Below are 16824 nucleotides of genomic sequence, written 5' to 3'. Positions count from 1 at the left end.
TGGCATGTGTTGCAATGTTAAGATTTCATCATTGATGAATAAACTATCAGACTGCGTGGTCGGTAGTAGTGGGTTTCAGTAGGCCTTTAATATGCCTTTTCTCTTTTTTTTTAAATGAATGAATGAATGAATGTATTTATTCTGGCAGACATATATAGCAACACTTTGTCACTCTTTGTAATTTGACAGACATGCAACGGCACCCACCAAAAAGGGATACGGGAAAAAAGCAAGAATGCTTATCCATGTCCCGCCCTAATTTACGATCAACTTATATGTTGGTTATATAGTCCAAGTTTCAACAGCAGATTTGATGGATACATGACAATTTCAGAATAAGAATAACATATGCTGGAAAACACTATGTCAATAGCATTGAGCAACCATGAGATTAGTTCCATCTTGCCTGGGTATCTTTGGTCTTCTGAAGCCTTGTCTGGTGTGTTATGTCCCTTATTCCACAGAGAGTTTTTTTGCACCTGTGTCCCACAGTTGAGATAGTCCAAACAAGTAATCATGTTTTTGATTCGCATTTTTTAGCGCAAGGTCATTTTTAACCCATAAATGTTGTTACAATGTCTGATAGTTGTGGTAAACGATTCCAAAGGGGTAAAAATAATACCTGGTAGTCACAGAGCTCTGCTTTGGAAGTGAGTATTAAATATCTCTTCACGCTGCCTCCTAGTTTTATCCCTGTGCGCTTCTCTGTTGTCTTTAACAATTACACAGAAGTTACCATGTTGACCAATGGCCCCGAGCAAATGTTGATATTTCCAAACGAGAAATTCTGATACTTTTGTAGACTTCCCTGTTTACGCCCAACTCCTGCGATTGTGACCCTAGTTTTAGATACAACTGTAATCAACTTTTGAGCAAATGAATGATGTGCATTTAAAATATAACATTTAAAATGTTCCTGGATGACAAACTGGCAATAAATGTGCCCATGTGTCCAAATATTGGGGTTCTATTTGAGTCAATTTAAATTGTGAAGCGAATAATAACCTATGATTAATCATGATTATTCCAAATTCAGACGTGCAATCTAATTGAAAATAATATATAATACAAAATATAGTCGAGGTTACTGTAGTGTATCTGTTATACAGTGCTCAATACCGGGGTAGAAAGGAATATACGTTAGGTCAGGAAAAAACACAGAGGCTATTTCATCCCTACAAGTCTGTTTCGCAGGTTTCCCTGTTCTTCAGCTGGGGAAGAGCAGGGAAACCTGCGAAACAGGCTTGTAGGGATGAAATAGCCTCTAAATCAGTCACAGTAACAATCTAAATGTTATGTTATCACTGCACCTTAACCGTAATCTGAACACAGTAGTGAAGCACCACCCACCTCTAGGATGGTGCGCACAGCAGGCGTTTGCTGCAGGGATGTCGCCTCTTCTCACGGCAAAAAATAGTCCTCTCTTGTCAGGAGAACAACTTGCCATGTTTATGAACCTGATATTTCCATAAGGTTCACTTTCCTTTAAGTTAACTGCAGCCAAGTTTCCCCCGCTACGGCGCAGCCCGAGGGTCAAAATGGATGCGTGTGCGTTAATTGGCCATTAAAAAGAATGAGTGCAATTATTGAAAATTGTAGTTAATTCATAATTATCGCGTTAACTTTGACAGCCCTAGTATATACAAATATATATATATATATATATATATATATATATATAATAGGCAGCGGCCGTGGCTGTGGACGAGGCTAAGCAGAGGGTGTGGGAGCAGTTCGGGGAATCCATGGAGAAGGACTATCGGGCGGCACCAAAGCTGTTCTGGAAGACCATACGGCACCTCAGGAGGGGGAAGCAGGGAACCATCCAAGCTGTGTACGGCAAGGATGGGACTTTGCTGACTTCAAGTGAGGAAGTCGTGGGGCGTTGGAAAGAGCACTTTGAGGAACTCCTGAACCCAAATACATCAGACACACCCTCCCTGATAGGAGCAGGGCCTGAGGATGATGGGGGATCGACGTTGATCTCTCGGAGTGAAGTCACTGAGGTAGTTAGACAACTCCACAGTGGCAAAGCTCCGGGGGTTGACGAGATCCGTCCAGAAATGCTGAAGGCTCTGGGTGTTGATGGGCTGTCTTGGTTGATACGCCTTTTCAACATTGCGTGGAAGTCTGGGACAGTGCCGAGGGAGTGGCAGACTGGGGTGGTGGTTCCCCTTTTCAAAAAGGGGGACCAGAGGGTGTGTGCTAATTACAGGGGTATCACACTACTCAGCCTCCCTGGGAAAGTTTACGCCAAGGTACTGGAAAGGAGGGTCCGGCCGATAGTCGAACCTCAGATTCAAGAGGAGCAATGTGGATTCCGTCCTGGTCGTGGAACAACTGACCAACTCTTTACGCTTGCGGGAATCCTGGAGAGGGCCTGGGAGTATGCCTATCCAGTCTACATGTGTTTTGTGGATTTGGAGAAGGCGTATGACCGCGTCCCTCGGGAGATCTTGTGGGAGGTGCTGAGGGAGTACGGAGTGAGGGGAACCCTGTTGAGGGCCATCCAATCTCTGTACAACCAAAGCGAGAGTTGTGTCCGGGTGCTTGGATGTAAGTCGGATCCGTTTCCAGTGGGGGTTGGTCTCCGCCAGGGCTGCGCTCTGTCACCTATCCTGTTTGTGATTTTCATGGACAGGATTTCTAGGCGGAGTCGTGGCCATGGCGGAGAGGGTATACGTCTCGGGGGGCTAAAGGTTGCGTCACTGCTGTTTGCAGATGATGTGGTCCTGATGGCACCTTCGGTTCGTGACCTTCAGCTCTCACTGGATCGGTTCGCAGCCGAGTGTTCAGCGGCTGGAATGAGGATCAGCATCTCCAAATCTGAGGCCATGGTTCTCAGCAGGAAACCGATGGTTTGTACAGTCCGGGTAGGGGACAGGACTCTGTCCCAGGTGGAGGAGTTTAAGTATCTCGGGGTCTTGTTCACGAGTGAGGGAAAGATGGAGAAGGAAATCAGCCGGAGAATCGGAGCAGCTGGGGCAGTATTGCAGTCTCTCTGCTGCACTGTTGTGACGAAACGGGAGCTGAGCCAGAAGGCAAAGCTCTCGGTCTACCGAGCTATCTACATTCCTACTCTCACCTATGGTCATGAAGTGTGGGTAATGACCGAAAGAATAAGATCGCGGATACAAGCGGCCGAAATGAGTTTCCTCAGAAGGGTGGCTGGCATCTCCCTTAGAGATAGGGTGAGAAGTGCAGTCACCCGAGAGAGACTCGGAGTAGAGCCGCTGCTCCTTCGCTTGGAAAGGAGCCAGCTTAGGTGGTTCGGGCATCTCGTGCGGATGCCTCACGAGCGTCTCCCTAGGGAGGTCCTCGTTGCACGTCCCACTGGGAGGAGGCCCCGCGGCAGACCAAGGACCAGATGGGGGGATTACATCTCCTCTCTGGCCTGGGAACGCTTCGGGATTCCCCAGGAGGAAGTCGCAAATGTTGCTCTGGAGAGGGAAGTCTGGGGGTCTTTGCTGGAGCTGTTGTCCCCGCGACCCGATTCCGGATAAGCGGTTGAAGATGGATGGATGGATATATATATATATAACTATATATATATATATATATATATATATATATATATATATATATATATATATATATATATATATATATATATATATATATATAGTTATATATATATATATATAACTATATATATAACTATATATATATATATATATATATATATATATAGTTATATATATAGTTGTATATATATATATACATATATGCATGTATGTATGTATATTTATGTACTGTATATATACAGTATGTATGTATATCTATGTATATGTTAGCGCAGTCAAATATAGTGAGTTAATCTATGTGAATAATCACAAAAATATATTGCAATAATCATGTATAAACACAGATTAATCACCCAATTTATTTTGACAGCATGTTTCTTTACCTTAACTGTGAATGCTTACCTGGGTTGTTATACTGTCAGTAATTAGATCAATGCAGTGCAAAAAGAAGTGGAAAGAGTTAAATTTACAATCACGATTAATCAATTCTAGAAGGCAATACTCCTTCCCTAACGTTCGTCACACTTTCACCTGCATTGAATACATACTACTTTATGATAAACTACTTTCATCTATATCTATATGCAAATATGATGCAAATGTTATCTCTGATAATGGTCCAATTTCAATGGCTTTACTCTTTAAAAACCTGACAACAACAACATGCGCCTTGGCGTCTACGGTATATATACGATTATTTTTACATGAGGACTTTGTGAATTTTGTTTCGCATCAAATTAATTTTTTGGGTGCTCTTGAACAAGACTCCCGGGATGTCAGCCTCTGTACTCTGGGAGGCGCTGACGGCATCCATTCGGGAGGAGATAATATCCTGTACAAGTTATGAGAAAACAAACTCTGGAAGAATCATATTTGCAACCTTGAGACCTCCGATATCAGGAGGTGGGGCGGCGGCGAGGTCGGGGGGGGGGGGGGGGGGGGGGGGGGGGGGGGGGCGTGGTTATAAGGAGAGTATATTTACAGCTAGAATTCACCAAATCAAGTATTTCATATATATATATATATATATATATATATATATATATATATATATATATATATATATATATATATATATATATATATATATATATATATATATATATATGTAACAGTCAGCGTTCTGCGTTGTGTATTTTCTTAGTGAGGCACACACACCGGAGTTGAATCACGGGGATTTATTCACCTTTTTTTGGAAAAAAACAAAAACAGGGCGTCACACACAGTCCACGGCAAACAGAATCTCTCTCCACAGCTCCGAGCAACAGTGCTCCCTCAAATCAATTATATATGTTTTAAATGTGGAAATGGAAAAAACAATAATAATAATAATAATAATAATAATAATAATAATAATAATAATAAAGGTAAAAAAAGCATAATAGTCTCAAATAAATTAATTAAATAAAACACAGTATTTAAAATATATACTTCAGCAAATAACAATATATATTAAGAAAAATGATCCTTAAATGTGCAGCAATACACCTCATCTTTCCCACCCACATCAATTATTTTTATATTTTTTATACAATAAACTATGCCAAAAAAAACTTAGCAGTAAGCTAACCAAGCTAATCCACACATCCTTTAGCATACAAAAGTTTTTTTTTTTTTCAACAATTCAACAGCCATTCGGGAATTAAACACACATGCACACCAACGAATCACAAAACAGTGTGCATTCCCACAAAACACTTTTAAAAACGACAACCAAAAAGTTTATAAAAAAACAAAAGGAGAGAGACATAAACGTGACTTACCAGCTCCGAGCGTCAGTGCTCACTGAAGCTGGTCACAAAGGTGCGACGCCAAATCACCCCCCAGGGAAACAAAAAGGTATGTAACGGAAAATAATAGAGTGGAACTTATTTACAATGAGAAACACTCTTGGGGAAGTTCACAACAAAAAATGTTGTGAATAATTGACCAAAATTAAAATAAAATAAAATAAAATTTAGTTCAGCTACGTATATATATACATATATATGTATGAAATACTTGACTTTCAGTGAATTCTAGCTATATATATATTTTTTTTAAATTTATTTTATTATACATATAAATACAATATTTGAATTTCAGTGTTCTGCAGGCTATCCAGTAGATGGCAGTATTGTCCTGTTTAAGAGTGTCACAACATTGCTGTTTACTGCAGACGAACTGCTTTACGGTAGACTAAACGTGACTGCTGTTGTTGTCAATGTTGTGTGTTGTTACCGCGCTGGGAAGACGTTAATGAAACTGCCTAACAATAAACCCACATAAGAAACCAAGAACTCGCTCTCCTTGTTGTGCACTCTACTCTCTAAAAGCCGTAGATGTTATGACGTCATTGGGCAGGCAAGCTGTTTATATTGTGGGAAAGCGGACGTGAGAACGGCTGTCCCCACTCAGGTCCGTATTGAGCTGGAGGGGGCGTGGCCTCCAGTCCGTCTGAATACCAGGAGTTTGTCGGGAGAAAATCTCTGCCGGGAGGTTGTCGGGAGAGGCGCTGAATACCGGGATTCTCCCGCTAAAAACGGGAGGGTTGGCAAGTATGGAAGGAATACATTGACTAGTTTGACAAAATGCAAATCTCTGTCTGACAACTTGTACTCTGAAAACCCAGACATTTATAAGGAAAAGCTCTCTCTACAGGCAGAACTTGATGTCCTTGCGACAGACCGTGCTACTGAACAAATACTCCATTCAAGATTTCAGTTTTATGATCATGGCGAAAAAGCTAGTAAATTACTAGCTCATCAACTACGCCAGATATCAGCATCCCAGTAAATTCCGCAGATTCAATCAGATTTAGGTATAGCTATGGATTGTCTTGAGATCAATAATGTATTTAGGAATTTCTATGCGTTCCTGCACTCATCTTCTCATTGTTTTACTCCTGAACGTGATACTTTTTTTTTACTAATTTGGACATGACCTCAGTTGATCAGTCTGCTGCAGGAGAGTTAAAGAGACCAATTACTGCTGCGGAATTAAATGTTGCAGCATTTTCACTCCAAAACAGAAAATCCCCTGGACCAGATGGCTATCCTCACAAATGTTTTAAAACGTTTGGGCATCAGCTAACCCCCCTATTGTTGTCTGACATGTACAATGAATCGTTTGAATCTGGCTGCCTCCCGCAAATGTTCAACCAAGCTTAAATTTCTCTCCGATTCTCTCCAAAAAGCTGTGCACTTTGTATATTCCTATTAGTCAGTTAAATGTGGACTTTAAATTATTATCCAAACTGCTGGCTTTATGTCTGGACAATATTCTACCTTCTATTATTAATGCAGATCAAACCGGGTTCATTCTGTTTAGGCACTCATTTTCTAATCTATGACGTCTATTCAATATATTGTATGATGTGCCTGCTCTTAAAACTGATGAGGCAGTGATATCTATGGCTTGTCGATAGTGCCTTTTTAAGATGGTCAACAACATTCAAGGCCTACAGAAACCCACTACTAATGACCACGCAGTCTGATAGTTTATATATCAATGATGAAATCTTAACATTGCAACAAATGCCAATACGGCCGGGTTAACTTATAAAGTGCAATTTTAAATTTCCCGCTATACTTCCGGTTGAAAAACGCATATGGATGATGACGTATGCGCGTGACGTCACTAGTTAAATGGAAGTATTGGTACACCATTGAATCCAATACAAAAAAGCTCTGTTTTCATCTCAAAATTCCACAGTATTCTGTACATCTGTGTTGGTGAATCTTTTGCAATTTGTTTAATAAACAATGAAGACTGCAAAGAAGAAAGTTTTAGGTGGGATCGGTGTATTAGCGGCTGGCTGTAGCAACACAACCAGGAGGACTTTGACTTGGATAACAGACGCTAGCCGCCGACCGCACGGATGAATCGAGTGAAGTCCTTCGTCCTTCCGTCGATCGCTGGAACGCATGGTGTTGATGAGCAGATGAGGACTGGCTGGCGTAGGTGGAGCGCTAATGTTTTTATCATAGCCCTGTGAGGTCCCGTTGCTAAGTTAGCTTCAATGGCGTCGTTAGCAACAGCATTTTTAATCTTCGCCAAGCTGGAAATTATTAACCGTGTATTTACATGTCCACGGTTTAATGGTATTGTTGATATTCTGTCTATCCTTCCAGTCAGTGGTTCATTTATTTTGTTTCTATCTGCATTTCAGCCCGATGCTATCACGTTAGCTCAGTAGCTAAAGAGCTTCACCGATGTATTGTCGTGGAGATAAAAGTCACTGTGAATGTCCATTTCGCGTTCTCGACTCTCATTTTCAAGAGGATATAGTATCCGAGCTGGTTTGAAATACAAATCCGTGATCCACAATAGAAAAAGGAGAAAGTGTGGAATCCAATGAACCCTTTTACCTAAGTTACGGTCAGAGCGAAAAAAGATACGTCCTGCACTGCATTCTAGTCCTTCACTCTCACGTTCCTCATCCACAAATCTTTCATCCTCGCTCAAATTAATGGGGTAATCGTCGCTTTCTCGATCCGAATCTCCTATCGCTGCTAGTGTAAACATTGGGGAAATGTGAGCAGCCCTCCAGCCTGTGATGTCACGCTACTTCCGGTAGGGGCAAGGCTTTTTTTTATCAGCGAACAAAAGTTGCGAACTTTATCGTCGTTGTTCTCTACTAAATCTTTTCAGCAAAAATATGGCAATATCGCGAAATGATCAAGTATGACACATAGATTGGATCTGCTATCCCAGTTTAAATTAAAAAAAATCATTTCAGTAGGCCTTTAAATAATTATACATTGACAACACGTGTGCCTCTTTCCAACAACTTACTGATATCTATTCACTCCCTAATCGACACTTTTTGAGATATCTACAGATTCGCAGTTTTTTTCATATTCCCTGAATTTTAAGTCCGCCACCACTCTGGACTCTTTTAGAGCACAGCTTAAAACTCACCTTTTTACCGCAGATGACTTTTGATGTATGTGTTCATTGTGAGTCTTAAATGTTTAGTTTGGATTCCTTTGTGTGTCTCAGTCTCTGTTTCTGTTTTTTTGTTTCTCCACTCGGGCTGCGCCCTGGGCTGATGTAACAGTTGGTTGGGGGGGGGGGGGGCGCATAATAAATGAAAATAACATAACATAACATAACATAACATAATACTTTTCCTGTTTTCAAAACCTAGTGACTGATACAGTTTTAGATGCTTTTTTGCTATCACTTCCGACTTTAAAAGGATCAATTTGCTATACAATTAAACATTTTACATTCACGCCCTGAGTCTCTGAATATAATTAAGTCACTTTGCCTGTGACTTTTAAAGTTACAGACAGTGCACTGGGGTTAGTGCTGTTGCCTCACAATACGAAGGTCCTGGGTTCGATTCCAGGGCTCGAGGTCTTTCTGTTTGCATGTTCTCCCCATGACTGCGTGGGTTCCCTCCGGGTACTCTGGCTTCGTCCCACCTCCGAAGACATGCACCTGGGGATAGGTTGATTGGCAACACTAAATTGGCCCTACTGTGTGAATGTTGTCTCTCTATCTGTGTTGGCCCTGTGATGAGGTGGTGACTTGTCTAGGGTGTACCCCGCCTTCCGCCCGAATGCAGCTTGTATAGACTCCAGCACCCCCGCGAACCCGAGTGGGACAAGCAGTAGAAAATGGATGGATGGGAGGGTGACTTAGGAGTCACCCTATCTGAGAAGAGCTGGACACAGATTTTGAGTAGAGTTCATAAGTCTTCTGTTTGTGCCAGACACAGCCTTATTCAAAGCAATACATCATATTTATTATACCAAGGTTCTGCTGGCTAAGATGTATGACGGTATATCGGTAATATGTGATTGGTGTCAACAGTCGTCAGCTAATTTAATACGTATGTTTTGGCTGTGCCCATCCCTTCAAAATTATTTGACTGAAACTTGTATTACTTTCTCTTTGGTAATTGGCGATAACATTGATCCTCTTAGTGGACTATTTGGGGTAGCGCCTCAGTCATCAACCCTTACCAAATTCAAAAAAAATCTTGTAGCATTTACTACTTTGTTGGCTAGAAGACTCATTGTGTTAAATTGGAAGGCAACAACGCCTCCTTGCCACACCCGCTGGATTAAAAAAGTTCTGTATTTTCTCTAACTGGAGAAAATTAGACTTACATTGAACGGTTGTTCTGTGAAGTTTCAGGAAGTATGAGGTGGTTTCCTAAAATATCTAAAAGAGACTGATCTCAAATTTAACCCCGATTGAAAATAAATTGGAAAGGTAGATAATTGATGAGCCTTTTGTCTGCTTTTATGTATTGCTGCACCGTGTTGGGGACATTCAGGAGTGCAGTTGTCTGTGGCTTCATGTTAAAATTTGACTGATACAATGTCCCCCTCTTTTTCTAGTTTACTATTTTTATTTTATTTTATTTTATTTATAATTTTTCTAGGTTACTAGTTTGGGTGAGAAAAAAGAACATTTGACATGTGTTTGTTTGTATTTCTGGAATGTACATGCCAACAATCCAATAAACAAATGTTTTAAAAACAATTTAACACTTCTTAAATACAGAAAAAACAATACAAAGCTATAAAAAAACATGATAATTAATCAACAAGAATACACATAAAATAGTATATTAATTAATCCAAATAACCATTACTTACGGCGGGGGAAGGAAACTGTAAATGTTACCAGAGGGTGGTGTTTGTGCGTGTTGGATGAATTGTCCACAAATCCAGAGGGGCAAGTCAAGAAGGAAGTCTGTGAGCAAGAGAGAGGTCGGGGGCTGGAGAGAGGTTTCGAGGTCCGTGTCCGAGCGGGGGTCGAGGATCGAGGGAAGCAGTCCAAAGTCCGGAGGGAAGTCCAAAGGCACACAGATCGATCACTGGAGATGGAGGTAAAACTGCGGGGAACACAGAGGACATATAAGATGCGGGCAGAGGGAAAGCACAGAGGGCAGGTACGAGGAGGGAAACCAGAGACGGGATGCTTTCTATTGAGAGTGAACTACGTTCCGGCACTGGATCTTCGGGTCCGCTGGTCTTTTTGTCGTCTGCCCTCATCAGATCCAGGTGTGCAGATTGTTGATTGCCTGCAGCTGTGCAGGCGCGTAGCCGCGATGCAGGAAGAGCGAGCAGGGGCGTGTCCCAGGGCGCTTGTCGCAGATGGCATGAGGGATTGTGCATGCGCCGTGACATTACTACTGCCAATAGTGGATTTGTTGTTGAAAATATCAGTGACGCACTTTACATTTATAATTTTACCTTGTGCATGGCCACGAAAATGCACTTTTAATGCACTCGACATTCATTAAATTAATACCAGCTATGCCTATAAAACATCACTACCTGATGTATTGTTTGGTGAACACCCCTTTTGCCTGTCAATAATCTATAAATGTTGAGTAGTTTTTTTTTCATTTAGTTTTATCACACAGCAGTTACATTCTCTGTATTTTAAAATGTAACTTAAAACATTTAATCTCATATCGATAAAGTTTTACAATAACAAACGTTTGAGACACGGACAAAATGAATCCCTTTACATTATTTTGAAGGGTTCACTTGTACGCTGATTCAAGGACTTTTTGACATTACAGAAAAAAAGGGAAAGCTTCAGTCTGTTGACTATTTGTTGTACATATACTTTTGTTGTGTGCACCTTTAACCCTTCATGCAGTGGCAGTGGCTCACAGCCCCACCGTGCAATATACAGTAATTTGTCTCTGATTAAAATTTGTGCTGAGCTTTGAAGCCTGTATCGGCGTTGCGTGCCGGAGTGGTCTTCTTTGTCTGGCAAAAATTGAAAGCCTTTTCATCTCAGAGGGCTTAAAGGGTCAAAGGAACACAAAATAACCCTCCCTGTTGTTTTTTTTTTTTTTTTCTTCCCCTGAAGCTTGTAACAAACTGCACCTTTGTCGGATGCGGCTTCTGTCAGGCAGAGCGAAAGGGGAGGCGGGGGACAAACTGCCCTCGGGTTCAGGCTTTGGAGACCCTGTCAGCTTCAGAATGGGGTCTGCTTTATTTCACCCCTTGACCCCGGGCCCAAAAAGAGCCACGCAGGAAAAACACGGAGATATATGATACATGGAGGCCCAGTGAAACTCCTCGGCTGGGAAATGAGGAAGCTGCAAACTGCAGACTGAGCAGAAAATGAATGAGCTTATTGTCTCTGACTGTTTTTATTTTTTATTTTCACACCGGGTCCGTGCCAATTGGAGGCTGATTGAATGAGGGATTGCAGCGAACTTAATATAACAACAAGTTGCAATATTTGTATTTGACAGGTTATTTACCCGTTGAAACACTAGTTTACTTTGTTTCTTTAAGGAAGTTAAATTTGTGCCTTAAACCCACATTTAAATTATTGATAATTGAAGTGGGAACAATATCAAGAAGTAGGGATGTCCGATAATGCCTTTTCCCGATATCCGATATTCCGATATTGTCCAACTCTTTAATTACCGATACCGATATTAACCGATACCGATATCAACCGATACCGATATATACAGTCGTGGAATTAACACATTATTATGCCTAATTTGGACAACCAGGTATGGTGAAGATAAGGTCCTTTTTTTTAAATTAATACAATAAAATAAGATAAATAAATTAAAAACATTTTCTTGAATAAAAAAAAAAGTAAAACAATATAAAAACAGTTACATAGAAACTAGTAATTAATGAAAATGAGTAAAATTACATGTTAAAGGTTAGTACTTTTAGTGGACCAGCAGCACGCACAATCATGTGTGCTTATGGACTATATCCCTTGCAGACTGTATTGATATATATTGATATATAATGTAAGAACCAGAATATTAATAACAGAAAGAAACAACCCTTTTGTGTGAATGAGTGTGAATGAGTGTTAATGGGATAGGGAGGTTTTTTGGGTTGGTGCACTAATTGAAAGTGTATCTTGTGTTTTTATGTTGATTTAATAAAAAAAAACACAAAAAAAAAAACGATACCGATAATTAAAAAAAACAATACCGGTAATTTCCGATATTACATTTTAAAGCATTTATTATTAACATCTCTATCAAGAAGGAAACAAGGCATATTGGTAATTTTTGGTCAGAAGCGTTAATGGTAACACTTTAGTATAGGAAACATATTCTAAGTAACAAAGACTTAATTTAGAGTTATTTGGACACTAGGGGAACATATTCTAAGTAACAAACACTTAATTTAGAGTTGGGGTTAGGGTAAGAGTTATGCTTTGTTATGTAAGAACAGACCATATTCATTAAGTGGTATTAAAGGGAGAATCATATACAACAACTTCATTACTTAGTACTAATAAGCAATAATTCTGAGGTTGTTGAGGGAAGACTCTTAGTTAATGGCTTACTGGTTGTATAATAAGGCCATGCAGAATAAGGTATTAATACGTACTTAATAATGACTAATTAAGAGCCACTATGTTACTAATTTGCATGTTAATAAGCAACTAATTAATGGTGAATATGTTCCCCATACTAAAGTGTTACCGCATTAGTTGCATATGGAAGAACCATAGTAGCCTGATCACACACTGCTGTGGGATGGCATTCTACTCCACAACCAGGAGTCTTTGCAATTGAACAAACACGCTTTATTTGCTCTTTTCTCGCAGAAAGAACACACCAAATTTGATCATGCACGTGTGGGGTTAAGGTCCAGAAAGTTGGTAGACCACACCATGGTTTCCGCTTGGAAGTTCTGGAGGTTTCTATTATGAAATCCTTTTGAGAGGTTATCCACCAGACTGTGGATAAAAGGGATTTTGTACATGCTCTATAAGGAGTTCTTGGAACCGGGCATGCAAAATTATAGTAGAGTGACTCCTGTCAACACACCTCTAATATGTTTGAAAATTTAAAACACACATTTGCTAATTTTAAAAGGTGACCAACATGCAAACAACTTCGTAATAATTTCATTTAGTCCCTTCTGGCCATATACTAATCAATCAATCAATCAATCAATCAATCAATCAATCAATCAATCAATCAATCAATCAATCAATCAATCAATCAATCAATCAATCAATCAAAGTTTATTTATATAGCACTAAATCACAAGTGTCTCAAAGGGCTGCACAAGCCACAACAACATCCTCGACTTCAGGGCATGAAAAACTCAACCCAATGGAATACAATGAGAAACCTTGGAGGGGACCACAGATGTGGGGACCCCCCGGGTGCAATGGACGTCGAGTGGCACACCCCGGGTCCCGAATTTGAACAGCTAGCGAATCATCTGCGGCCACTTAATGACCTCTCCACGCAGGAGAGGGGGGCAGAGCAGAAAAGAGACGGCAGATCAACTGGTCTAAAAGGGGTGTCTATTTAAAGGCTAGCGTATACAAATTAGTTTTAAGATGGGACTTAAATGCTTCTACTGGGATAGAATCTTTAACTGTGACCGGGAGGGCATTCCAGAGTAATGGAGCCCGAATAGAAAACGCTCTATTGCCCGCAGACTTTTTTTGGGGCTCTGGGAATCACTAATAAGCCGGAGTTTTTTGAACGCAGATTTCTTGCCGGGACATATGGTACAATACAATCAGCAAGATAGGATGGAGCTAGACCGTGTAGTATTTTATACGTAAGTAGTAAAACCTTAAAGTCGCATCTTAAAAGCCTACTGAAACCCACTACTACCGACCACGCAGTCTGATAGTTTATATATCAATGATGAAATCTTAACATTGCAACACATGCCAATACGGCAGGGTTAAAATAGTAAAGTGCAATTTTAAATTTCCCGCGAAATATCCTGCTGAAAACGTCTCGGTATGATGACGTTTGCGCGTGACGTCACGGATTGTAGCGGACATTTTGGGACACCATTGTGGCCAGCTATTAAGTCCTCTGTTTTCATCGCAAAATTCCACAGTATTCTGGACATCTGTGTTGGTGAATCTTTTGCAATTTGTTTAATGAACAACGAAGACAGCAAAGAAGAAAACTGTAGGTGGGTAGCAGTGTATTAGGGGTCGGCTGCAGCAACACAAACACGTAGAGAACTGGGACAACAGAGACTCTTAACAGGAGGACTTTGAGTTGGATACGCGCTACCGTGAGTACGCAGCTGCGGCTTCCAAACATTTGATCGCTTGCCCGTACGTGCGTGCCGCTATGTGCATGTCACGTACGTAAATTTGGGGACTTTGGGGAAATATATGTGCTGTATGAACTTTGCGAAGGTGAATGGTACTTTGGGCTGTGGGATTGAGTGTGTTGTGCGGGTGTTTGAGTTGTATTGGCGGGTTATATGGATGGGAGGGGGGAGGTGTTTGTTATGCGGGATTAATTTGTGGCGTATTAAATATAAGCCTGGTTGTGTTGTGTCTAATAGAGCAGTGGTCCCCAACCACCGGGCCACGGCTCGGTACCGGTCCGCGGACCGATTGGTACCGGGCCACACAAGAAATTAAAAAAAAAACAACAACATTTGTAAAAATTTTTTATTAAATCAACATAAAAAACACAATATATACATTATATATCAATATAGATCAATACAGTCTGCAGGTATACAGTCCGTAAGCACACATGATTGTATTTCTTTATGGGAAAAAAAAAAAAAAATATATATATATATATATTTTTTTTTTTCCGTGAGACAAATTTTCAAGCGTTGACCGGTCCGCAGCTACAAAAAGGTTGGGGACCACTGTAATAGAGTATATATATGTCTTGTGTTTACTTACTTTTTTAGTCATTCCCAGCTTAATATCAGGTCCCACCCGCCTCTCACAGCATCTTCCCTATCTGAATCGCTTCCACTGCCCTCTAATCCTTCACTCTCACTTTCCTCATCCACAAATCTTTCATCCTCGCTCAAATTAATGGGGTAATCGTCGCTTTCTCGGTCCGAATCGCTCTCGCTGCCTGTGGCCATGATTGTAAACAATGTGCAGATGTGAGGAGCTCCACAACCTGTGACGTCACGCTACTTCCGGTACAGGCAAGACTTTTTTATCAGCGACCAAAAGTTGCAAACTTTATCGTTGATGTTCTCTACTAAATCCTTTCAGCAAAAATATGGCAATATCGCGAAATGATCAAGTATGACACATAGAATGGACCTGCTATCCCCGTTTAAATAAGAAAATCTCATTTCAGTAGGCCTTTAAGTGCACAGGAAGCCAGTGCAGGCGTAATATGATCAAACGTTCTTGTTCTTGTCTAAAGTCTAGCAGCCGAATTTGTACCAACTGTAATCTTTTACTGTTTTACAACTACATTGGTGCCCTTATGTGCACTTTTTTCCTAGCTAGCTGTCATTATCTTTCTGTCACTGTCTGTTACATAAACAAAATAATCTCGCCAAACACTTATTAACCAACTTTCTGGCCTATGGTAATTTGAAAGTTATTATGCTGCTCTACACTTCACGATTGGTATGTTGCATTTTCTATCCTGTCGGCATCTAATACAAACGCGAGGTTGTCTCTGCACGCTGTTTGCACCTTGTTTACGCTCATTTACAAACGCAAGCAGATAACGCCAGCAGACAAATGAGCGCAAATTCATTTAACACTCTGCTGAAGCGCCTCAATGAAAGATAACAGAGTGCAGCGTTTTAATAAGATATGAAATAGATCATTTGCGTTTGTTGCCGAATTGGGATCGACAAAGCCATTACATTTCAGGGTTTCCATTTTCTCTGAGAAATTGCCGTCCTTTGATAAAGTTTGTCGAATGAATTTCATTGATTGACTGTAGCGTCATTGCTCAATGGTCAATCAATCTAAAGAGGGACACGCCAGGGAGCGTGAATGGTGATGCGGTGAAGAACGGGCCTCCTTTTGTTTTTTTGGGAGGCCGGTCCTTGACCTTGTAGGGAAGGGAATGGGGTGTGTAATCCTCCAAACCGGACCCTGGGTGAGTGCATTGGGGGCTAGGGCTTGGAAAGGGCCGGCTTTCAAGCTCGGGGTCACAAGGTCAGCATCGGTGCTCAGCGGTATTAATGAGTGACCTTCGCCAAACGCTGGAGGAGGACTTGGAGATGAAGGGAGGAGGTGGAAATGAAAAGGGGGTGTAGGGAGCACAACTGTAAAGCCTGAAGAGAATAGAGACTGAGACCTGTTTCTCCAAGATAACGGAGATTGGCCTATGAAAATGCATCCATCACAAGGCCACTAAGCCGGAGCCTTCTTTTGTGCGACAGCGTGGAGATCCTGTCGGCTGAGGAGTGAGGAGGAGGATGGTGGGTGAGATGATGAGGAAGAGGGATTGGGGGAAAAGGGGAGAGGGGGGGGGGGGTCAATCTGCGTGGATGGAAGCTCTGGGAAAAGGGAGGGGGACTCTGAGGAGAGAGAGGCTGGGGTCATTCAGTCCTTCCTGGTGTGGACAAGTGAAGAGGCAAAG

This window comes from Entelurus aequoreus, linkage group LG03, assembly GCF_033978785.1.
Source record: "Entelurus aequoreus isolate RoL-2023_Sb linkage group LG03, RoL_Eaeq_v1.1, whole genome shotgun sequence".
Taxonomy (NCBI): domain Eukaryota; kingdom Metazoa; phylum Chordata; class Actinopteri; order Syngnathiformes; family Syngnathidae; genus Entelurus; species Entelurus aequoreus.
This window is presented reverse-complemented; position numbering follows the sequence as displayed.